Below are 25,339 nucleotides of genomic sequence, written 5' to 3'. Positions count from 1 at the left end.
AACATCTGTGCTGACTATGGCCTGGAAGTCGCAAGGTCAAAATGGGAGACAACCCCCTAGGGTGGTCGAGAATGACTGAGGTAGGATCCTGTGGAAATTCAAAATACAGACATAAAAAATGGTGGTGACTAACCAACCGGACATAGAGGGGGTAGACAACCAGAAGAACACACCCATAGGGATAGATGAAGCGGTTCCTATTGACAACAACACGAGAAGCTTGAGAAGTACCAAGGGCTCAGACAAGAGCTCGAGGAAATGTGGAGAGGGAAGGTAACAATGGTCCCAGTGCTAACAGGAACACTACGTGCAGTGACTCCCAAGCTCAGCTGGTGGCTCCAGCGGATCCCAGTGAAAACCTCTGTCCAGAAGAGTGCAGTCCTAGGAACAGCTAACATACTGCACAGGACCCTCAAGCTCCCAGGCTTCTGGTAGAGGACCCGAGCTTGAAGGACAGACCACCCACAGGGGCAAGCAGGGAATGAAAAATATATATCTTAGAGAGGGAAAAGTTTGTGTGTTTGTCAGCTTTTTGTGTGGAGTTTTTCTTATTCACCTGTTCACCTCAAATCAAGTCTCATTTCTCTTTAGTTCTGATCTCACTGCTGAGCTGCACAACAAACCAAGGTCAGTAACCTTCTTCTGTCACAGTTTAAACCTGAGAAATGCTCACTGATATGACCTGATTGGGTTCATGTTTTCAGAATGGATCTATTAGTATAACATACAGTAGATCTATTATATTAGATATATTTTTCATTGTAACCCTCACAGCTCGTCTGACTGTGAGTCCCAGCAGCTCTCAGTTCTTTGAAGGAAACTTTGTGTCTCTGAGCTGTGAGGAGGACGACAGCTCTGCTGGATGGACTCTGAGGAGAAACACAAGCACACGACAGAGGGATCAGTGTGGAGATGTGGAGGGAAGGTTGCCTAGTTCTTCCTGTAAGATCAATGTTTTTCCATTGGACAGTGGAGTTTACTGGTGTGAGTCCAGAGAGGGTCCCATCAGTAACATGGTTAACCTGACAGTCACTGGTAAGCTGAGTGTGTGGAGTTAGTGTTGATGAAGCTGTGTGTAAATGGATGAAATGCTGTAGTTTGTCTCTGTGTTGAGGTGGATCAGTGATCCTGCAGAGTCCTGTCCTCCCTGTGATGGAGGGAGATGACGTCACTCTGCTCTGTAAAACAAAGACCACTCCCTCCAACCTCCCAGCTGCTTTCTATAAAGATGGCTCCCTCATCAGGAAGCAGCCTACAGGTCACATGACCATCCAGCATGTTTCCAGGTCTGATGAAGGCCTCTACAAGTGTGACATCAGCGGTCATGGAGAGTCTCCATCCAGCTGGATCACTGTCACAGGTGACACACTCACCTGTCTGTGTTTCTGCAGCTTTCAACATTCACAATGTGACGACAACTTAATGACTGTGTTTGCTTTATTTTAGGGGAACACACCACCACACCTCCACCTACATCCACCCCTCCACCTACACCTCTTTCTCCTCCTGTTCTCTCTGTGTTGTCATCTGTTGGATCAGTCTGTGTTGCGGTTCTACTGGTGTTACTGGTTCTGCTGGTGAGACGATGTGTTCACAGGAAACCTGAAGGTGACTTCTGAGTTCATGTGTGTGGTTTATTTTTTTCATGTGCTGAATTTATTTTGATTTAATTGTCTTATCATATAAATAACAACTTTTAGACTCTCAAATATTGGAGGCCAACTCTAAACCCAATATACTTTTTGGGTTTAGAGTTCTATCTACATTCTTTCAGAAAATTATAATAATTGTTAATAAAATTAGATAGTTTCAGCAGATCCAGATTTTTGTGTGAATACAAAAATCTGGCGACCATGGCTCAGGGGGTTGGGAAGCACATCTGTAACCGGAAGGTCGCCGGTTTGATCCCCCGGGCTCTCTGTCCTGGTCGTTGTGTCCCTCCAAGACACTTTACCCTGCCACCTACTGGTGTTGGCCAGAGGGGCCGATGGCGCGATGTGGCAGCCTCGCTTCTGTCAGTCTGCCCCAGGGCAGCTGTGGCTACAACCGTAGCTTGCCTCCACCAGTGTGTGAATGTGAGAGTGAGTGAATAGTGGTATTGTGAAGCGCTTTGGGTGCCTTGAAAAGCGCTATATAAATCCAATCCATTATTATACACGTTTTATTCTATAAATCTGGAAAAGATTCAGACAAGGACTCAGACCAACCGGCAGTCTTGCTAGCACAAGAGTGTTTTTATTGACACATACAATGATTAACAAACATCGTGGGACATTTCCCCATCACCAGCTAACTATCTGGGCTGTGACATCTCATGCTGTAGTAAAAACACTTTTACCACAAGAACTATGGGGCTACTTCAGGCACCGTGTGACTATTCTATTGCTCCCATTTCCCACATCTCAGCCAATTCCTTCTGGACAATTTCCCTTTTTTATTCAGGAACCTGTAGAGCTGTAAACACAAGATGTCAGGGCATGTTTGATTGTGTTCTGTTAGTAAGGTATGACTAGACAGGGGGGGGCGAACACCTCTACAAAATGCTGTTGCAAGGCAGCAACATCTCCTTTCTGTGCCTGTGTGAGATGGTCATCACAATGGAGGGAGGTGGGAATGGTGGAGATGATCACTTCCAGTTCCAATTTGCCACTTTCGTTCACCACGTTCACCAAAGAAGCATCTCTCTATGTTTGCAGAAGGTTGATATACAGTGTGGCTCCTCCCCTGGTCTGATCATACTACTTCATAGTCAGATTCCCCAGTTTTCTTCCCTCCGCTCAGATCAGACGCTCCGAATGACTTCGTGCTGAAGAAGCGCAAAACTAAAAGCTGCATTCATAGAATCAGGTTAGGCTAATTGACAGAAAGTGAATTTCCTCGATATGGAATTAAATGAAGTATATATCTGTGTCAGTGTCCAGCAGCTAGAACCACCTTTGAGTGTAACGTCAGGTTGTGTGGGAAAAAGGAGAGAAGAGCCAAATGCAGGACTCGTAGGCAGGTTTAGAGTGTGCACTTTATTATAGAAACTGAGGACTTAGATAGACAGGATATTGAGGTGGCTCTGAAACAGTTGGGAACACAGGACAGAACACAGAATAAACCTGGATACTGACAAACAGGAAGTAGAACAAAACATAATGCATAGGATTAAGAGACTAACACAATAAAAAGGACATGGGCATGGGGAAACAATGACAAAAGGTCCAAAGCTGAAAACACTTGGTCAACGACCCAGGTATCCAGTCATTAAAATAATTACAATAATATAAACTTCCATCCGTCCATTAGCTTCCGCTTATCCTTTCCAGGGTCGTGGGGGGCACTGAAGCCGATCCCAGCTGTCACAGGGCGAGAGGCGGGGTACACCCTGGACAGGTCGCCAGTCTGTTGCAGGGCTAACACACAGACAACCATTTGCACTTCACATTCACTCACAGATTCATACCTATGGGCAATTTAGATTGACATCTGATTGAGTCTATGGAAACTCGCTCATGGGTGGAGCCATATGTGGAAATTAGAGTGGAAATTAGAGTGCCTTCTTTGTTTTGTCCAAAATGTAACAAGTTGATCATCTTAATTAAATTGAGTTTTCTGTCTTCAATGTTTGTTGTCATGTTTTGAAGGTTGTTAGTTTTGCTTTGGACTATGTGTTTGTGGTCTGTGGTTAACAGACAGTAATAGCTCTGCAGTCGTTCAGCATCCTGTTTCAGATTTGAAAAAAAAAATCAGCTGCAGGTGTTAAACTGTAGAAGTATTAGTTTTAAATAGATAAAGGAAAATTTAATGTTGTTTGTTCTTGTGACAAAACACATTTGAAATTCAGTTTCTGTCACTATCTAACATAAATTCGGGATCTTACTTTTATAAAGTTAATTATTTTATAGTTTGTGACTTTCAGGCATCTTGACCCAATATAAGAATCCTGTTATTGAGCAGTCATGTTTTCTATATACATGCTATTGTTACTTATTAACTATCCAAATGCTTTTTGTGGATTTCTTATCAAATGGCTAACTTGCAGTGTTGTCTTCCTTGTTTTTATCTGAAGAGAGTGATCCAGCTACAGCCCACTCAGCAGTGAAAACAGAAGACATCATTTATGGACAAATAATCATCAAAAAGAAACAAAACAAATTAAATATAAGAGGTATGTGTGCTTTTATTTGTCTCCATTATGGTCTAGTTCTACAGCCATTGTTCCTAAAGATAAGTTGTTAATTTCAAATCAGTTTGTCATCACAAGATTTATTCCAAATTACTTCTAGATCTTAGATGGAAAAGCAGCAAACTTCAGTTGTGAATTTAACTGCAGGATCAAATTTATTTTATTAACAAGTACATATTGCAGACTTTTAAGGTGACAGAAATGTAACCACCAGTTGAATAATTCTTTAAGACAAGATGAGATAAGTTAACCTTTATTAGTCGCTTTACTTGATCTAGCTGTATTTGCTAATCATGGATCAATTATTTTTTCAACTTTTATTTAAAAAAAAACTACCAATAGCTGTTGTGCACTCCTTTGGAGTTCTACTCGTGACTAGGGCATCTGTATCCAATAATGATCCCTAGCCTAGACCCCTCATGCTAACCAAACCTATCACCAAGAGACATAAAACTAAAAGCCATACCAGCTTGAACGACGTCCGGATTCACAAGGTCTATATCAGGTGTTGAGGAATCAGGACACGCTGTTGGAATACTACTAGGGGCGATCATGGCTCAAGCGTTGGGAGTTCGCCTTGTAATCGGAAGGTTGCCGGTTAGAGCCCCGGCTTGGACAGTCTCGTTCGTTGTGTCCTTGGGCAAGACACTTCACCCATTGCCTACTGGTGGTGGTCAGAGGGCCCGGTGGCGCCAGTGTCCGGCAGCCTCGCCTCTGTCAGTGCGCCCCAGGGCAGCTGTGGCTACAATGTAGCTTGCCATCACCAGTGTGTGAATGGGTGGATGACTGGGTGTGTAAAGTGCTTTGGGGTCCTTAGGGACTAGTAAAGCGCTATACAAATACAGGCCATTTACACAAGTAACCCCAGTGGAAGGGGTTATAAGAATAGGATGTGAGACCTATGGAATTTTCAATGCAGCATTCAGATAGACAGTGAAACCACTAGTAGCTCAGTGTACCAATATTTGGCAGAAGCAATGACTCTCACAGTTAGAGATTGATCCGGTACAACAGCGGTCCCCAACCCCTGGGCCACAGACCGGTCCTGTCCATGGCCCTGAGAAATCAGCTGAATGCCAAGAACAAGATCTGGGCTATCAGCACCTGTGCCTTAATGGTGTTCATGTGCCCTGCTGGGATAATAAGCTGGCAAAAGGAGGAGATGGAAGCTGCTGACATCAAGACAAGGACCATCCACGCTAGACTGCACGCTAAGCAAAAGGAAGGGGGTTGGGGACTAGTGAGTGTCAGAACCACAGTCCAAGATGAGACAACAGACATCCATTTTTTAAAAAATTAAAATCAACAGCTAATCTACTGTTACATAAAATACTGGAGTCATCATTTATTTATTTAGTGATTTATTCTATATTGCATGATTGTCTCATGATGAAGGCATGTGAATTAAAACTGACTTCACGACATGCAGGTCATCAGATGTGATGTTCATCAGTTCAACTGTGGAGCGTTGAACAACAACAAGTGTACAGCTGTGTGTTAGGAGGAATATAATATCTCACAATTTTTCAAATCAACATTAGGCCCTAAATAATAGCGTAGTCTCAGTCACAGATACATCTTATTTGGGCAAAATTTAATCTGTGTTGTGACTATAGCAGCACCATAACTGAGAGTTAAATCCCACAGCCGACTTGAAAACAAGATGTATAAAGAGACAAACTGATCACACTTAACCTACTTTAAGACAATGAATTATAACCACAGAAGCGACTTCCTGTTGTTGACACCAGTTAACTAGTCATATTGTGATGAGCCTTCTCACCACAGTGTGTACTGGTTTGGTGAACAGAAGTGTTCATGTGAACAAGTTTTCTTTGTGCTCTGTGGTGAAGCATCTCAGTCTGTATTATAAGAAGATGGCAGCTTTGTGGTCGTCTTCCCCCCATGTTCACAGAAACACCAACCAGTTCTTTCTGGTCAAATGTTCTTCAGCAGAGGTGGTAAGAAGAGGAAAAAAGCTGAAAACCCGCAGCTGTGTATAAAGGTTTTCATTTAATTTTTGTATAAATAACTAATAAAAACAGCTGCAGCTGTAGTGTAATAGTAAACAGTACTGTCACCGTTGTACATGCAACAATTTCTCTGTGTTTCACTGTGCAGAGAGTGATCCAGCTGCAGTCTACTCAGCAGTGAGAACAGAAGCCATCAATTATGGAGAAATAACCATCACACCAAAGAGGATCAGAGGTACTGTTCTGTTTTTAACTTTGGAAACAGCCAAGTGAGCCGCTTGTTTCTAGATATTTTTCAGTCCTTCTGCTAAACTAAGCTCATCTTGACCCAATTTCAGGATATCAACCTTCTCATCTCTCAGAAAAGAAACAGTTTTTCAGTTATTTAAAATTTTTTTTTTAACATTTATGAATAGCAGAATGCAAGAGTGATACATTTGCCATAATGCATATCCTGCATCTGTTGAAATAGCACTGAAAGCTGTCAGTTTTTTATTCAAATGCAGCCAACAAATAATAATTATTTTCCTTTGGTAAATAAATATTTGTTTGAGTAATAAATAAACAAATAAAGCTTGTTTCTCTTGTTAAAGTGCACCAACTTTTTCTCCCTGTCTGTTCTGCTCGTGAATGTTCAAATTAAACATTAACATTAGTTAGTTTCAAATATTTAGGTCAGTGTATGAGGTCACATTAAATAATCACTCCCAGCCAACCACCTTTCCACTCGTCGTGCTCTTCATAGTTGCCCTCCGATCCTCATCACTAATCCTTTGCACTTGCTAATTCAGTAACTGTCCTCTGTCATTTTTTTGATTTTTGACTAAGAAGATCACAACCCAGTTTTTTTTTATGAATATCAATGAATATTGATCATATGAGCGCATGAGGGTGGGAATGGATGTTTGTATCTGTGTGTGGCTGTTTGTCTGTGTCTGTCAGGTCGGGTATCAGACGCCACCTCTCTAGGTACATCTCAGGCCTTCCAAGGTTTGCAGGCCTATCTCCCCCCACCACCACTTCCCCTGCCAGTGGCAGACGCCCTCAGACATCGGTGCGTTGGTGATTGTTTGTGTCCGAGGATGGGCGTCCAGGTACACACCGGCTCACTCCTTGGTGGCTGCTTGTTGGGGCCTGGAGCCTGAGGCCCACTCGGGCCCCTTCGGGGGTGCCCTCAGCCTCTGGACCTGGGGCTCAGTCACTCTGGCACAGCTGGCTGCTGGGGGAGCTCACGGGCACATCACTGCAACCCCCCCTGGCTTCTGCTCTGCGGCTGCTGAGTGAGCCCTCATCTGGGACTCTCCTCAGCTCTTACTGGAGCAGTGGCGCGGCTGCCCCTCTGTTGGTCTTCCTTGGTCTCTTGTGTTCTGAGGGCCTCTGGATGTCTGGAGTTATGACCTCCTCCATACCCGCTTCATGCCCTGGAGGACAGGGCTGTGGCCCCCCACACCCTCTAGCAGATCATTACATGAAGGAACCTTTTAAGACAAGCGCGCTGATGCTCACACACACAAACTACACCCTTTTTGGCTTCTACCTCAAAGAACACTGCGCTGTCAATCTTGTGTGCTGCACAATAACATTTAATATTTAGTATCTTCTGTTATCTACTGTTAGCTAGTTTATTGTGATGGTGTTGTATTTATTATGTTGCTGTTTTTTGTTTGTTTTCTCTTCTGTTTTTGTTTTTTTTATCTCCATACAGGTGATCCAGGTGTTTTGTTTGTTTTTCTTTTTTTTCCCTCTTCTTCCCCCCTTTCCCACCATCTCTTCTCCCCTCTTTTTTCTTTCTCTCCCTCTCTTTCTTTCATTCTTTCTCCCTGTCCTATCTCGCAGTCATGTCTGTCCCGTCTGTAACAACCGAAAATCAAATCAAATAAATACATAATTATATTAAAGGTTCAAATCAGAAATATTGCAGTTTCATTCACATCTCTTACAAAGAACTATTGTGGTCATCATAAATAATATCTCCCCATCCTCAGCTCACATTAACTGTGGTATACCACAAGGGTCAATTTTAGGTCCTGTTTTATTTTCTGTGTACAAGTTACGTAAAGTAAAAAAGTAAGCAAAATTTTATGTGTATAGCACCTTTCAAGATAAAAATCACAAAGTGATTCACAGAAAAGCTAAAACATAAAAACAGTAATCAACCAAAAGTAAGTTTAAAAAGATGAGTTTTTAGCTGTTTTTTTAAATGAAACCACTGAGTCCACAGATCTCAGGCTCGAAGGAAGGGAGTTCCAGAGTCTGGGGACCACAGTTACAAACGCTCTATCGCCTTTCGTTTCAGCCTTGTATGATAGACGATCAGCAAGCCCTTGTCACATGACCTCAAGAAGCTGCTGGGGATGTACTGATTAGGGCTGGGTATCGTCACTGATTTCTAGAATCAATTCGATTCCGATTCACAAGGTCCCGAATCGATTCGATCCACGATTCAATTCAATTCGATTTAAATCTGGGAAATTTGCCTCAGACAGTCAGAAATATTACTGTTTTTCTCAAATGCTAAAACACATTACACAAACGTTCCCACCATGTTCCCCAATGTCTAAACACAACACCCTTTTCTAAAGCTACATAAACACAACCACACCTTCCCACTGCATCATTACACACTACAGCAAAACAATTGAAAACACAAAGCTTAATTTGTGAGAAGGTTCTTTGTTTCATAACTGCCAATGCATATTTTTAGAAACCATACAGTAACGGATTGTCGTAGATCTCTGCAGAGGATTAGACATTTAGATTTGTGAGTTTCATATGAAGAGTATAAATCTATAGAAAATCCTGCATGTACGTACACTACTGTGACACAACTCAATGCAAAAACAGAATCTATTGCACACAACAGTACTCTTGAAAACATGATCAGGGTGTGAAGTTTTTTTATTTACTTTACCCACACACACCGCAATCACTGTGCAGCATCATGTCGCTGAGCTGCATCGGGCCACATCACCTCATCCACATCGCAGGCTATATTGCCTCTTGCCAGGCACCACGGGAAAAACGCCCTGGAATGGCGAATCCATCCTTGGAAGGCCTCCGCTGGGATGTCAACACAGGCCAGCTCCATTGCCGTTAGGAGGTTCTCTCTTGTGTATGGTTGTCTGTCATAAACCTTCCATCTCCACGAAGAGAAGAACTCCACTATAGGGTTCAGGAAAGGGGAGTAGGGTGGCAGACAGACGTTTAAAAAGTGGTCACTGTTGGTGGTGAACCACTCTCTGATTTGGTTTGTTCTGTGGAAGCGGACAGGAGGATGTCTTTTAGCTCCTCTAGGAAGGTGAGGATTCGTTGGGTGTTGTAAGACCCAAAGACAGCATGTCGGTGGACAACCCCCTCCGAACCCATGGCCGCACAAAGGGTAATATTACCCCCCTGTTGGCCAGGGACCTCAGTGATGGCTCTTTGGCCGATGATGTTACGGCCTCTTCGCCTTCGTTTCTGCAGGTTGAAACCAGCCTCATCCAAGAAGAGGTACTCATGATGTCTGGCCATCGCGTCCAACTGTAATTGTCACGGTTTGCGGGGCAAGCCGTGTGGAGATGTAGAAAAGGACCCAAAAGGCGGCAGCTCTGGTGCAGGTGAATATTTATTTGCAACAGTGGGCACAAAACAGCACTGGTGGAAAAACAAGAAACCGGAAACCTAAACTGGGTAAGCTAATAACACAAACTAGAAACGAGGATGCAGGGAGGTCCGTGGAAATACACAAGAGACGCAGGGAGACCGAGGGGAAACAACACAGACGAACCAGCAACTACTATGACAGAAGACACAACTTAAATACACTCAGAGAACACAGGGGGATTACATACAGGTGGGAACACAGCTGGGAGTAATTAACATGACGAGACTAGGGAGGCAAACTGAAAACACTCACATAAGACACAGACCTTCACAATAAAACAGGAACTTACACATGAAAGGACACAAACTAAGAAACGCGGACTAGATACAGGAACACACGGGCAGAACAGAGTAAACACTAACCAGAGGAAGAACAGAACCAAAATCGCGAAGAGAAAACACAAAACGCTGGGTCAAAAGGACCCAGGATCATGACAGTACCCCCCCCCTCAAAGGCTGGCACCCGACAGCCCAACAAGAAACAAAACAGCCAGAAAAAACAGAAAACAACCCGACCAGGGCGGGCGGCGGGGGCCCAGGAAGGAGGGGTCGAAGCAAAACAAAACCGGAGCACCAGAAGGCCAAAAGACAAAAACAAAAAACGAGCCCAAAACCAAAAGAAACGAAGCACACCAGAACACAGGAAAAAAAACCAAAAAAAAACCAGAAGAGTCCAAAGAGTCCAAAACAGAAGAGTTCGGGGGCCGGCCAGGAGGCCGACAGCACAGGAGTCCAAGACAAAAAGAGTTCAGGGGGCCGACCGTGCGGACGGCAACGGCGGCGACTTTGATACAGTTCCGGGGGCCGACCGTGCGGACGGCAACGGCGGCGACTTTGATACAGTTCGGGGGGCCGACCATGCGGACGGCAACGGCGGCGACTTTGATACAGTTCGGGGGGCCGGCCGTGCGGACGGCAACGGCGGCGACTTTGATACAGTTCGGGAGGCCGGCCGTGCGGACGGCAACGGCGGCGACGACAGCGCTGGTCCGGGGGCCGGCCGTGCGGACGGCAACGGCGGCCACTCAGGCGATGGCGGTCCGGGGGCCGGCCGTGCGGAAGGCAACGGCGGCTACTCAGGCGATGGCGGTCCGGGGGCCGGCCGTGCGGAAGGCAACGGCGGCCACTCAGGCGATGGCGGTCCGGGGGCCGGCCGTGCGGAAGGCAACGGCGGCCACTCAGGCGATGGTGATCCGGACCAGGCGAGGCTGCAGCTGGCGATGAGGCTGCAGCTGGCGATGAGGCTGCAGCTGGCGATGAGGCTGCAGCTGGCGATGAGGCTGCAGCTGTTGCTGGCTGGACGGGCTCCTCAGGCCCTCCAGCTGACGAAGCAGGAGGCTGGACGGGCTCCTCGGGCCCTCCAGCTGACGAAGCAGGAGGCTGGACGGGCTCCTCGGGCCCTCCAGCTGACGAAGCAGGAGGCTGGCCGGGCTCCTCGGGCCCTCCAGCTGACGAAGCAGGAGGCTGGACGGGCTCCTCGGGCCCTCCAGCTGACGAAGCAGGAGGCTGGACGGGCTCCTCGGGCCCTCCAGCTGAAACAGGAGACAAAGGCCGGAACGGTCCCTCGGACCCTCCAGCGGAGACACGAGACAAAGGCCGGAGCGGTCCCTCGGACCCTCCAGCAGAAGCCATCACAAAGCCAGCAGACATGGAGTCCTCTGGCAGACACGAAGGCAATGGATGCTGTGCCGAGCACTGGCCCTGCTCAGACAGCGCTGACACGGAGTTGTTCTCTGAGGGCTGCTCAACCTTCAGGGGTCCAGAATCAGCTGGGGACTGAGACCTAGCCTCTGGGGAAGCCCTGGAGTGGAGAACGGTGCCTGAAGCAGCTAAAGCGCGAGAAACTCCCTGACTGGACCTTAAATTTTCTCCCTGCATGGAGTGAATGAGTGGAACCGGTTATGCTGGAGCCAGGGCTATGGGTAGCGGGGGCACTGGAGCTACTGGGGCCTGCGCGACAGGCGGCACTGGAGCTACTGGGGCCTGCGCGACAGGCGGCACTGGAGCTACTGGGGCCTGCGCGACAGGCGGCACTGGAGCTACTGGGGCCTGCACGACAGGCGGCACTTGAGCTACTGGGGCCTGCGCTACAGGCGGCACTGGAGCTACTGGGGCCTGCGCTACAGGCGGCACTGGAGCTACTGGGGCCTGCGCTACAGGCGGCACTGGAGCTACTGGGGCCTGCGCTACAGGCGGCACTGGAAACTGAGCTGAGGGGGACACTGGAAACTGAGCTGAGGGGGACACTGGAAACTGAGCTGAGGGGGACACTGGAAACTGAGCTGAGGGTGGCTGCGAGGGAGCCAACTGAGCTGAGGGTGGCTGCGAGGGAGCCAACTGAGCTGAGGGTGGCTGCGAGGGAGCCAACTGAGCTGAGGGTGGCTGCGAGGGAGCCAACTGAGCTGAGGGTGGCTGCGAGGGAGCCAACTGAGCTGAGGGTGGCTGCGGGGGAGCCAACTGGGCTGAGAGTGGCTGCGGGGGAGGTGATATGCTGTTTACAAAGTCATCTGCCGCACAGAACACCGCCCCAGAATGAACAGTCATACAGTCCGCAAATGGAAAACAGTCCTCACTCACCACAGCCGGCGAATTAGAAGTCCGAACGTCCAGCTGTGGGGTGGCGCGCTTGCGGCGCGATCGGCGTTTCCTCCCCGCAGACGGCTCCGACGGGCCGGGCAAGATCGCATCCGGCGAGTCGGGCAGCGAGGCAGGAGTGGCTGAGAGAAGGTGGGGTGTGTGCAGGAGAAAAGCCTGCATGGTCGGAGGAAGTGAATTTAGTAGCCATGGCAGGCCGGAAAAGAGCCGTTGTAGCCGACCTTCCACGGCGCGGCGAAGCTCGTACGGAGGATTCTCCAGCCACAGCCCGAGGAGGATCTCCGCATTGTAGCCGATGTCATCCTGGAGCTCCTCGGACGGATTGACTGCCGCTGGGTCCATGGTGGCTGGTTCGTTCTGTCACGGTTTGCGGGGCAAGCCGTGTGGAGATGTAGAAAAGGACCCAAAAGGCGGCAGCTCTGGTGCAGGTGAATATTTATTTGCAACGGTGGGCACAAAACAGCACTGGTGGAAAAACAAGAAACCGGAAACCTAAACTGGGTAAGCTAATAACACAAACTAGAAACGAGGATGCAGGGAGGTCCGTGGAAATACACAAGAGACGCAGGGAGACCGAGGGGAAACACCACAGACGAACCAGCAACTACTATGACAGAAGACACAACTTAAATACACTCAGAGAACACAGGGGGATTACATACAGGTGGGAACACAGCTGGGAGTAATTAACATGACGAGACTAGGGAGGCAATCTGAAAACACTCACATAAGACACAGACCTTCACAATAAAACAGGAACTTACACATGAAAGGACACAAACTAAGAAACGCGGACTAGATACAGGAACACACGGGCAGAACAGAGTAAACACTAACCAGAGGAAGAACAGAACCAAAATCGCGAAGAGAAAACACAAAACGCTGGGTCAAAAGGACCCAGGATCATGACAGTAATATCCTCTGTGAAAATGTGAAAGTGCACAGGTGTTCAGAACAACAGTCAATCAGGTAGCACAGTATTGTCCAGAAATAATTTAGGCCACTGAGCAACACAGTATGTCCACTAACTGTACTGTGAACATGGATGTATACTTACTTGCACATACTTGTAACGTAGGTCTTTGTGTCGCGCAAAGTTGTGCTCAAAGGGAACCCTATAGACCTGTTTCATCCACGTCTTTTTGTGCCGGAGAACTCGGCCTATTGTGGCCAAGCTGACATTGTCAATGCTCTCAAAGTTGACATTATCGGCAACGACTTTGTCTCTGATCTCCCGGAGTCTGATGAGGTTGTTCCCACGAACCATATCCACAATGAGGGTTTCTTGTGCCGCTGTAAATATGGCAACCCTCCCACCTCTATGTAGCATTCTTTCAACTCTAAAGAAAGAAACATGTGTTGTCAGTTGACATGTGTTACAATACAGTCACAATTGATCTGAAACCAATAGACTATTTTCACAGGTTTGTAAAACTGTATTGTGACAAAGAAAGCAATCGAGTACAATACCTGTTGTGTTGTCTGAATGCCCTGATAATGGTGGCCACAGTGAACCTACTCAGGTTTGGATGGACTCTTAGTCCTGCTTCAGCCATTGTCATGCCGTGGACAATGACATGGTCAATGACTGTTGCTTGCATCTCGTCCATAATGATGCTGTGAGGTTGTCTTGCTCTCCCTCCTGGACCTTCTCCTCTCCCATGTTGGCCTCCCCCTCTTCCTCGTTGGCCTGCTCCTCTTCTTCCAGCGCCAGCTCTTCTCCCTCCTCTGCATCAAATTCCTCTTCCCCTGACTCTGCCTTCATCCATTGTGTTTGTTTGGAATCTTCAGCATACTGTGCACTCTGAACTTGCTTTTATTCATGTGGTCACAGCATTAACAACAGGTGTCTTCAATTTTGAGTCGTTGTGTGTAATGAATGACGCCAGGTGTGTTCATTGTGTTCAAATATTGCTGACTGTGGCAAGCATGTTTCATCACATGAGCTTTCATTTGAGAATATGAGCAGACTTCTTTTGTAACTTGTGTTTTAGCAAGGAAAGATGTGTTTAGATTTACGACAACGGATGATTGTGTTCTGTGAATTGTGTCTTTATGTGACATGTGTTTATGATATTGGTAAATGATGGCTAGATTTAGTAAATGTGTTTAGACAACTGGTCATTTGGTTTAGAGGATTGGCTTTTGTGTTTTAGCCTTTGAGAAAAACTGTATAATTCAGATCAGTACATTTACATATTTTAGTATCTATAAAAAGGAAGCTGACACTTGCAAGACTTTATCAAAGGTGTAAGCATCACAGCAGATGCCTTTGTGTCAAAGTAGCGGAAGATAAAACACAGAAAAACATGAAGATGGTTTTCCTGGCCTGGGATTTTATAAAAATATTCTGCAGTAGATCAATAGAATAGAATAGAATGCCTTTATTGTCACTATACAGTTGTACATATTTACAACTTGTATGTGTATATATATATATATATATATATATATATATATATATATATATATATATATATATATATATATATATGTATATATATATATATATATATATATATATATATATATATGTATATACATATACATATATATATACATATACATATATGTATATATATATGTATATACATATACAACCATGTTTGGTTGTGGCAACATCACTAACCTTGTCAAACACCTCAGAGTAAATCATATCACAGAATATGAGGCGCGTATGTTGAGAGGAACTGAAGAGGAGGAGAGGGACAGGTGCTGCTAGGGCAAGACAGAAGTCTCTCACGGAGTCCTTTAGTGCTGCAGGCAGGCAAGGTGTTCAAATAGCGCACAACTTCAGTTTTTTTTATTTCTATATGATGAACTCTGCATTATTAAGTGATAAGAACAAGTAATCTGATGTCCTGTAATCATTATGACACTATAATTTGAGATACAATAAATAAAAAAAGTTTTTTTGTATAAAGTATCGGTATCGGATCAGTATCGTCGATACCATCCTGAAAATTACTTGGTATCGGAAAGGAAATCAGTGGTATCGCACATCACTAATGTAAACAATAACGTGGCAGACAGCGTGACGTGAAAAAAGGCACATACCTTTGACGGTGCGTGACAAACTCCGTATTCCTCGTCCACACGTAAACGCAAAAAAGGAGTTTTAAAAAATCTCCGTTCTCAGTGATTCCAAACGCCGTGTACACTGTAAAAAAGAAAAAGTTGAGAAAACAAAAAATTTCAAGGCAATATGATGCAAGAGATTTTTGAGTTTTCTCAACTTTTGCAACTGTTGTTGACTTAACTAAGATTTACAAGTTCTGCCAACTTGGTTCTTCTTGTTCACCTAATTAGGATAATCCTGGAAGTCTAACGAAGAAATTCTGGTTTCAATGCCATGTTTTTCTGCCTTCACCAAACAAGGATATTCTTGTTGAGTAATCATACAATTCATACTCCAGTGAGTTGAAAATGTACCTATATAAACAAAGGAAAATGTATGCTGTGATTATACTTGAAAAAACACTCAATAAATAGATATAGAATAAAACAAAGCACAATTCAATGTTACGGTCAAGGACGGCTACAAGGCACAATCCCGCCCTCCTTTTGGCAAATCTGATCACGCCGCCATCTTCCTCATCCCAAAATACAAACAAAGGCTGAAACAGGAAGTTCCGGTTCAGAGGAAGGTCGCGCGCTGGACGGATCAATCGGTGGCCGCGTTACAGGACGCACTCGATGACGCAGACTGGGGCATGTTCAGAAACAGCTCCGCTGATGATGTCAAGGTGTTTACGGAAGCAGTTGTGGGATTCATTGGGAAACTAGCGGATGATACCGTGGAGACAAAGACTATCACAACGTTTCCCAACCAGAAGCCGTGGGTGGATAAAACCATCCGCGACGCTCTGAGATCCCGCACCGCTGCCTACAACACGGGACTCACGACGGGGGACATGGACCCGTACAAAGCCGCGTCATATAACGTGCGGAGGGCGGTGAAAGAGGCGAAGCAGCGCTACAGGAGGAAACTAGAGTCACAACTCCAACAGAGTGACTCTAGGAGCCTGTGGCGGGGACTAAGGACAATAACGGACTATAAAGCACCAACAACCGGTATGACGAACGCGGCCGTGACTCTGGCAGACGAGCTGAACACTTTCTATGCTCGCTTCGAGGCTGCAGCTAAGGACTCCAACAATGCTAGTGTTAGCGGCGCTAACGGCTGCAGACAGGAAGATACTGCCAGCACCGGAAACGTGCTCGTCATCTCCGAGCATGAAGTAAGGAGAGCCTTCAAGAGAGTGAACACCAGGAAAGCAGCAGGCCCAGACGGCATCCCAGGTCGTATCCTAAGAGACTGCGCATACCAGCTAGCTCCTGTGTTCACTGAGATATTCAACATCTCTCTATCTCAGTCGGTGATCCCCACATGCTTCAAAGAGTCCATCATTGTTCCTGTCCCGAAGAAACCCCACCCTGCTTCTCTCAATGACTATCGCCCTGTAGCCCTCACCTCAGTAGTGATGAATTGCTTTGAACGCCTGGTCAGAGACTTCATCATTTCTTCACTACCAGACACACTGGACCCACTACAGTTCGCTTACCGTCCAAATCGTTCCACAGACGATGCCATCTCTCATCTCCTCCACACATCACTCACTCACTTGGACACTAGAAGGGGGAATTATGTTAAAATGCTCTTCATAGACTACAGCTCTGCATTTAACACCATAATTCCCTCCACACTCACCACCAAGCTGGAGCATCTGGGATTCAGCTCATCTATGTGTCTGTGGATCTCCAACTTCCTAACTGGCAGACCACAGGCAGTAAGGATGGGCGGACATGTCTCAGCCTCCACCACTCTCAGCACTGGAGCCCCCCAGGGGTGTGTTCTGAGCCCCCTGCTGTACTCTTTGTACACATATGACTGTGTGGCCACTACCAGCTCCACCACCATCATCAAGTTTGCTGACGACACCGTCGTGGTGGGCCTGATCTCTGATAACAACGAGACGGCCTACCTGAAGGAGATTAGGAATCTGGAGAACTGGTGCCAGAGGAACAACCTCCTTCTAAATGTCAGTAAGACAAAGGAGCTGATAGTGGACTTCAGCACTAAGCAGGAGAGGAACTACCAGACCCCTGTCATCAACGAGTGCCCAGTGGAGAGAGTGGACAGCTTCAAATACCTCGGAGTTCACATCACGCAGGACCTGTCATGGTCCTGTCACATCAACACCGTGGTGAAAAAGGCCCGTCAGCGTCTCTACCACCTCAGACGCTTGAGAGACTTCCAACTGCCCTCCAAGGTGCTCAGGAACTTTTACTCCTGCACCATAGAGAGCATCCTGACGGGAAACATCTTAACCTGGTTCGGGAACAGCACCATGCAGGACAGACGAGCTCTACAGAGGGTTGTGCGGTCAGCTGAGCGCACCATCCGCTCCGAGCTCCCTGACCTGCACTCAATCTACAGCAGGCGGTGCTGGACCAAGGCCAGGAAGATCGTGAAGGACCTCAGCCATCCCAACAACAGACTGTTCACTCTGTTGAGGTCAGGAAAGCGATTCCGCTCCCTGAAGACCAACACAGAGAGACTGAGGAGGAGCTTCTTCCCGCAGGCGATACGGTCTCTCAATCACACCACCACACAGTACTGACCCACACATACAGTTCTTACACACACACTGGACATTCTGGACATTGTTTACACTTCATTACTTAAATCATACTGCTGTTATTGTGCATATGCTGCTGTTATTGTGTATATATTTATTTATATTTCTTCATACATTCTTATATAGTTCTATATTGTGTATTTTGTTGTACAGTTATTTTATTTTCAACTTTAATTTATATATTTTATCTTATTCTCCCAGTTAAATTTACCCTTCATTCTAATTAGTGTTGTACAGTTATTTCATTTTTAACCTTAATTTATATTTTATTCCTTCCTAGTTAAATTTACCCTTTTTAATTTTTCATATTTATTTCCTATCTTATTCATAGCCTTTTCCTTTTTTGTTTTCTTTAGGTCACGAGCAGTTGTCCAAGCATTTCACTACATATCGTACTGTGTATGACTGTGTACGTGACAAATAAAATTTGAATTTGATTTGAATTTGATTTGATGTTATCTAAAAGCTTATTTATTTAGTTCAACAGTGCTTTCAGTACATTTCAGAATGTCATGGGCAGTAGGGTGAATTTCTGTTAAAAAAAAAAAAGAAAGAAAGAAAAAGAAATAACAAACAAAAACGTGTTGCCAGTTTCTTTTGGGTACTTTGAGCACCCCAGCAGAGACGTTAAAATTCCAGAGTCCAGAACCAAAAAAGAAAAGTTTCCAGCAACTTAATAATTCATGCTCACACCCTGACCGTCTTGTAAAAGCTGAACATAACTATTGCACCTTAAATAGGGTAATGCCACAAATTATTGCCTATGTACCCAGACATTGACATTTTACATGGGCTTACTATGATGAACTATGGAAGTTAAAAGTTATTAGAAATGTTACCATCAATGAAGAGGATACTAACAGGTAAAACACCAGTTCTATGCTTCATGTGAAGTGGAAAACACTATAACAAATCTTTTAAAATACTACAAGAGAAATTTTCACCATATATTCTCAACAATACAGATTCAATAAAATTCACTAAAATTTACATTACATAAGATGGCCTCAATTGCTTCAAAGGAATAACTCATCTGCTTTGGATAATCAATGTTGAGGGCATATACAGTAGAAGGCCAAAGAGGTATGCCAAGGCAGTAGAGAGATCTGGAATGTTATGTAGCACGATGTCCCCTTCCAACACCACTGCATGTTCTCGCACAGATGTATCAGCATCGTCATCTTGTAGGATGGTGAGGATGGCAACTGATGCACTGTTCAATACTGGTTCCAAAATGTCAGTGTCCTAAAGAAAAGTAAAATATGAATTATTGAAAGCTAAGAAAAACTAAAGACAAAACAAATTTGTAAAGATTTTAACTTTAACCTCTATACCATGCTGGTCATTTGACTCATAGAGATTTTAAGAAGAAAAAGCTTATTTTCCTTTAATTAATGCCACCCACTAACAATGCCCAGCTGCTGCTCAGCAGAAAAAAAAGGAGTGAGAGTTATGACAACTGCAATCCCCACTATAAAATTATCTGAACTGAACTGAGGAAGTGTACATTTCCATTTTGAATTAACTCATCCTTTAAAAACATCTCATAGCAAGTACTTTTACTTGCATTACTTTTTTGTACTTACTAAGTAGAGCTGGGCGATATGAGATTTTTTCATATCACGATATGTTTTTTTCATTTCAGGCGATAACGATATCTAACACGATATAAGCCAAATAACTATATTTGTAAGATTTAAATGTGCCGTTGCTCACAAGTAAAATGTGAAATAATCAGCAGCTTGTTTTTAAATATTTATTTCCCATAATAAGTTCAACAGGGTAGATGTACTTAAGGAACATGAGACTTTTTCAGATAAATAAAGGCAAATATTGCAAACTACACAAAAGGCAGCCGCTAAAGCGTTTAAGTTTCAAAATAGAACAAACGAAACAGACTAAATTGTCAATTCCACTTAGAAACAAAGTATTAATTCTAAAAACAAATCTTAGTTTGTTTTACAGAAGAACAGACAAAACTGACTTTTGTCAATATCAAATAAACTGAGAACTAAAAGGAAATTCTCAATCTCTCCTTGTTGTATAGCTTAGCTTTTCAAACAGTTTTAACAGTTACTTTAGTCTGACAAAAGCCGAATGACGAATTAGCGCTTCCAGTCAGAGACAGAGGCTACGTCCACACGTACACGGGTATTTTTGAAAACGGAGATTTTCCGTTTTCGTTTTAAAAAATAATCCCGTTCACACGTAAAGGCAGAAATGAAGGAAAACGCTGCTATGAACATGCCAAAGCAGCAGGTGGCGCTACATTCCTAACCGTGCCGAAATGTTGGCGAATCAGAAGTCTAGAAGCCTCGGTGGGAAAAAGTAAACAAAGCTGCGGCATAGAAGCAGAACCGAGTCGTGTGTGTGGACGGACAGTAACTGTGTGTATATGTAAGCATTTAAACACTGCAGAGAGTAGAATTAACAGTAACAGTATTGTAGAAATCCATTTCACCGAAACAATAACGTGGCGCACAGTGTGACGCATGCACCAGTTTATTGTATTTCCAGACTTGCTTTCGGCACAATTTACAGTGCACGCTACTCTGTTTTTTGTCAGACTTGAAATAGCCGAAATACCTTCAAACTACGGAACTTCTTTGGCTCTTCCGTTTGACAATCTCTCCGGCATTGGAACCATCATCTGTTTTCTCTTCGGTCACGCTCGGTTGATTTTTCTAGTCGGCACACTCATTTCCTCCATTACGCGCTGGCTCCATTACCCGCTGGCTGCTTCCCAAACAAACACACATGTGCGGCTTGGCACTTGTGCTGTACGTAACAAGTCACGCGACGTGAAGCTGCGGCTGTGATTGGTTCGGCTCTGCGCTACTTAATTTGGATCGGCCGACCTTTTTTTTTTTTTTTTTTTTTTTTAAGAGGACAAGAGCGGCGAGGTCTATCGCGATAGCTTAATTTCTCTATCGAGTAAAAGTTATATCGCGATAGATATCGTTATCGTTCTATCGCCCAGCTCTATTACTAAGCACTTCAGGAAAACCTCTGTTGCATCCTCTCTGAGGACAATGGGCAGGCCTCTCAGTGCCGGTGGGACACAATGTCAGATGTCTAAAAAGTATTCAGTGGAAAACAAGAATTTCAATTAGTGTAGTAACATGGTGTACTATACACAATGCAAAATCAGAACTCTCATAGTAATGAAAATAAAGCACAGGTCAGACCCAGCAACACGGAAAACTTACAAAAATACTTTCTATTTACAAATTAAATAAAAATACTGCCAAATAAGAACAAAGCAATGACTGATGACATTAATTTTTACTGACATGTCCACTGATGTGTTTTGTTTGAAGCCAACATCTTTTTCAGTTTCTGTTAAGAGAAAAGTATACTCTCTTCTAAAAATGTCAGATAAAGAAGCACAAGAAGCACTTCACTCACCTGTTCATCAGGTTTATTCAGGAGGTCTTCCATCCCCTCACAAAGAGCTCCCTTCTTAGACTGGTACAGTTTCAGCAGGCCAGGCACAAATTTGTCAAGGGATGCATTGAAGGTCCCCAGGAGGTCTTTGCTTGTGATCCGATTAAATTTTTCCGATATCTAAACAAGATATTCACCAAAATATTGTCATTTATTCAGCACAGAAAATTCCTGGGTCGCTGTCTTGGACAGTCTGCACCATGTTATATGCCTGACTGTGTTATCAACAGCAAAACCTACTTCAAAAATCTCTCATGAATACATCTTTTGCACAGGAATAGAAACACCCTCCACAAAACCCAATATCAATATGCAAATACATATTATGTTCTAAGTTGCACCAAAATCAATCAGTGACCAATCAGATTCTGTGACCTGCCTTAGTATTCTTTCCCTAACCATCTCAGTCTATAGAAGTCCTATTTCTACCACTAAAAGAAAAACAAAACAACAACAAAAAACCCCCCCCAAAACATGCCAAGTCAAAATTATGAGATTGCCTTTCTGTTTCACAATTTCAATTTAGCATGGGGACTCTTTTCTTGAAAGAAATTTCTTTACACATTTTCTGTGTAAAGAAAAGTTCAGGGTAAGGATTTCAATGTAACACCGGCAAGGGCCTTGACTGGAATAGTAGCACAATATAATAAAGTTGGCCAATGCATTACCCCAGCAAATACTGTACTACTTCAATATAGTCAGTCAATCTAGTATAATCATGCCCAATTTGAATAATAATTTAATTATAAATAAATTAGGACAGTCTTACCTCCTCAGAGTAAAGCAGGTCATCTCTCCTGGACACACACACTGGACACCATAGGCTGACACTCCACGACCTCTATCTGCCTGAGAGAAAATGCTTGCAATAATGAAACATTTCAATATAATGTAGATCGAGTCTACCCGTGGAATTGCACATAAAATCAATACTCCACCAACAAAAAGGCTCTCAAAAGAATACAATACTTTCCATAGCTTTGAAGGATAGGTCAGGTGTATCCTTCGTGGCCCACCCTATGCCAGAATTCATAGCACGGCCCAGCCAATTCTAGTTTCCAACAATGGCGGAAGCCACTTAGTTTTAATATTACTCTTATTACCCTTTCTGGGTCACAAAGTAAACTTTTAAGATATTTTCAGGCGAGAATGTAGCTGTGTAAATTTCAAATATCTGCTCAGTTTATTAAGACAACACATATTTGCAAAAATGCTTCTACGTTTTCGGTCTGTTACCACCGGCTTCGATAGCTAGCTGGGGATTCAAGGCTCGCTAGAGCTGGCGAGAACACCAAACTCCTGGCATATCATTTTCAACCCCCAGCGTGGTCCTTCGCTAGCTTAAACATATAAGTCACTTAGATAACTTAAATATGTTATTGTTTGGCTTTTTTTCCAGTGTTTTACTCATTCCACCCTCCTGGGTCCTCAGGAGGATGAAGCCTAGGCGCTTGTAGAAAATCCTAATATAGATCTTGTTATCTTACCTGCTAGGGCAAATGGTCGGCAGCTCCCGCACCTGTCCAAAAAATGGTCAAATAATACACTCCAACTTCAGACCAGGAAAAATCCGTAATGGTCGAAAAATTGTAATTTTCATCCAACTTTGGCCACGTTTGTTCAAATTTTCTTAGCAGGTTTTCAGTCCAGAAGACATCACACAGCTCAGGTCTGCTCAGGCTCGTTTGGTCTCGTTCAAACTTGTTCAGACCAGTCACTGTGCCAGTCATCTACGGGGTTTCCCACTGGTTCCCAACTTGACTCAAAAAATCTACTCAAAAGTTGATAATCTTTGTTATACTCTCTAGAAAATCTTAGTTAGGACAACAATGGAAGAAATTTGTTGGGCAGACATGCTTTTTTAGGTTGTAAATGGAAAGTTTTATTTCTAAGTCAGTTTAATTTGAAAACTTTAATCAAATCAACAATTACTAGTTATCGTTTTTACAGTGTACGTGTGGACGAAACAGCTGCGTTTTCAAAAATACCCATGTAGGTGTGGACGTAGTGTAAAAGAGTTAGTAGTTTATTTTCTTACTACCCGGAATTTGCTTAATTGTTTACTAAATGTTTGAGGTGTGAAATAAACCACAATGGAGCAAAATATGGGTGTGTGTGGTTGGAAGATGTGTTGTTGTGGATGTGACCATTACAATCTGAATCCTCACCACTCACTCACCCAATGAACACAGCAGAGAGAGACAGAAGTGGGATGCAGGAATTATACGGCTTTTTAATGTCATTTAATGCACATAATCAGCTAACTGCTACATCTGTGGGTTTCAGGTTTGAGTTTTGAGAATTATATTGATGTTTTATGACACAGTTTAAGTTGGACATTATGAAACTTCTATGGCTTGTAAATAATGTAGTTCTGAACTGGGACTATGTGTGATAAAGAGAGGTGAACAAGGAGGTCCAAGTGCAGCTGCTCTTTATCTTTAGTTTTGCTACTTGCACACCATGTTTCTAACTCATGACACTAAACTAAGCTGATCAAACCACATTATGACTCAAGCTCAGTCCAGTTTTACACTTTGCCAGTCTGAATTGGGACTTCGCGAGGTTTAGATTGAACTATAAAGCTTGTAATCATGTTTCCTGATGTTTGAACTGTTTGTGTTTGTGTTCAGACTTTAAACCAGAGCCAGACGTCGTCTACTCTTCACTGAAGTAGTCCACCAGTCCAACCACTGACGTCTAGCTGCTGGTCTCTAACTGGTCCCCCCAGCACCTAAGACCAGAGGACATCAACATGATACAAAGAAGTATTTGCATTATGCATTTTATTTTTTTTTCTCGATTATGGACCCTCATGTGATTGAAAAAAAACCCCATTCTATTTTAAGTTATGTTTTAAATGTATACTTAAAATTAGCAATTACAATATAACTATGTTAATATGTTTTATCAGTGCTGTTGCTCTAATGGTAGTGATCTGGTTTCTGTCAGATTAATAAAACTTTGCTTTCATTTCTTTCTTCGTGTGGTTCTGTGGTATTCACCGAGGTGTGAGATGGAAAATTTGACTTCTTCCGGTTTGGTTGTGGCTAACCAATACACGCCTCATTTCTCTGCAAAAAGAAACAAACAACAACAACAAAAAAGCATTAAACCGGAACAGCAGCAACATTTAGTGAATGTAACCTGCAAAGAAGAGTGTCAGTACTGAGTCTGTGAATAGGTTTGACGTCTTTATTTCCTCAGTCACACAGAAATGAGCTGATAATGAAAAATAATTTTTTTTCTTTTAATTCAAGGCAGAAAAAAACAAACAGAACAGAACTCTTGTAACAGGTTCTTAAATGTGAATCATTGCATCTTTCCATTTTATTCATATATTGATTTAAATTAATATAAACCAAAACAATGTGAGTTTTGTCTGGTCTGGAAAAAAAGGAAACAAATTAGGTTAGACTGTAAAAAATGATGAATGTTTTTCAGCTTTGGTTTAGTAAAAACATGTTGAGACACGTATGTCTACATGTTTAGTGAGGAATGACAAACTCATGAACAAATATCCACCAGAGTGGATCTCCTGAACTAGCACAGAGTCAACAGCACTGAGAAGTTAGTCAGAGAGACTTTATTTATTCCCAAGGGGTAATTAAGACAGATGATACCTTGCTGACCATAGATAAATACACAAACATCGCATTGGGGAGACAGGTCATGCTAAGGTAGCACAGGCAGGTCGATGGCATGAGCAGCGACCCGAACTGAAACCATGGAAAATGCACAACATGAAGAAAGACGAGGAGAAAAAAGGACTCCCCCCAGACTGAGCTCCAACAGGGAGATCAGTTTGAGAACAGGAAAAAAACACCTCAGCACACAGGCAAAAGTCAACAATCTTCGGTCGACGC

The 25,339-nt window shown here is 43.9% G+C and overlaps 1 long non-coding RNA gene across 1 annotated transcript; it reads left to right on the top strand.

The window, feature by feature from the left end:
* The first annotated feature begins 1,482 nt into the window (after window positions 1-1,482).
* LOC113011240 (uncharacterized) lies at window positions 1,483-24,121 on the top strand. Its single transcript, XR_003270495.1, has 4 exons — window positions 1,483-1,608; window positions 4,055-4,153; window positions 6,293-6,379; window positions 24,107-24,121. It is a non-coding gene; the product is annotated as an uncharacterized LOC113011240 (long non-coding RNA).
* Window positions 24,122-25,339: the final 1,218 nt, after the last annotated feature.

The sequence above is a fragment of the Astatotilapia calliptera genome, chromosome 3 (genome assembly GCF_900246225.1).
Source record: "Astatotilapia calliptera chromosome 3, fAstCal1.2, whole genome shotgun sequence".
Classification (NCBI taxonomy): domain Eukaryota; kingdom Metazoa; phylum Chordata; class Actinopteri; order Cichliformes; family Cichlidae; genus Astatotilapia; species Astatotilapia calliptera.
Note: the sequence above shows the minus strand (reverse complement) of the source record. Positions and strands in the feature narration are given on the sequence as shown.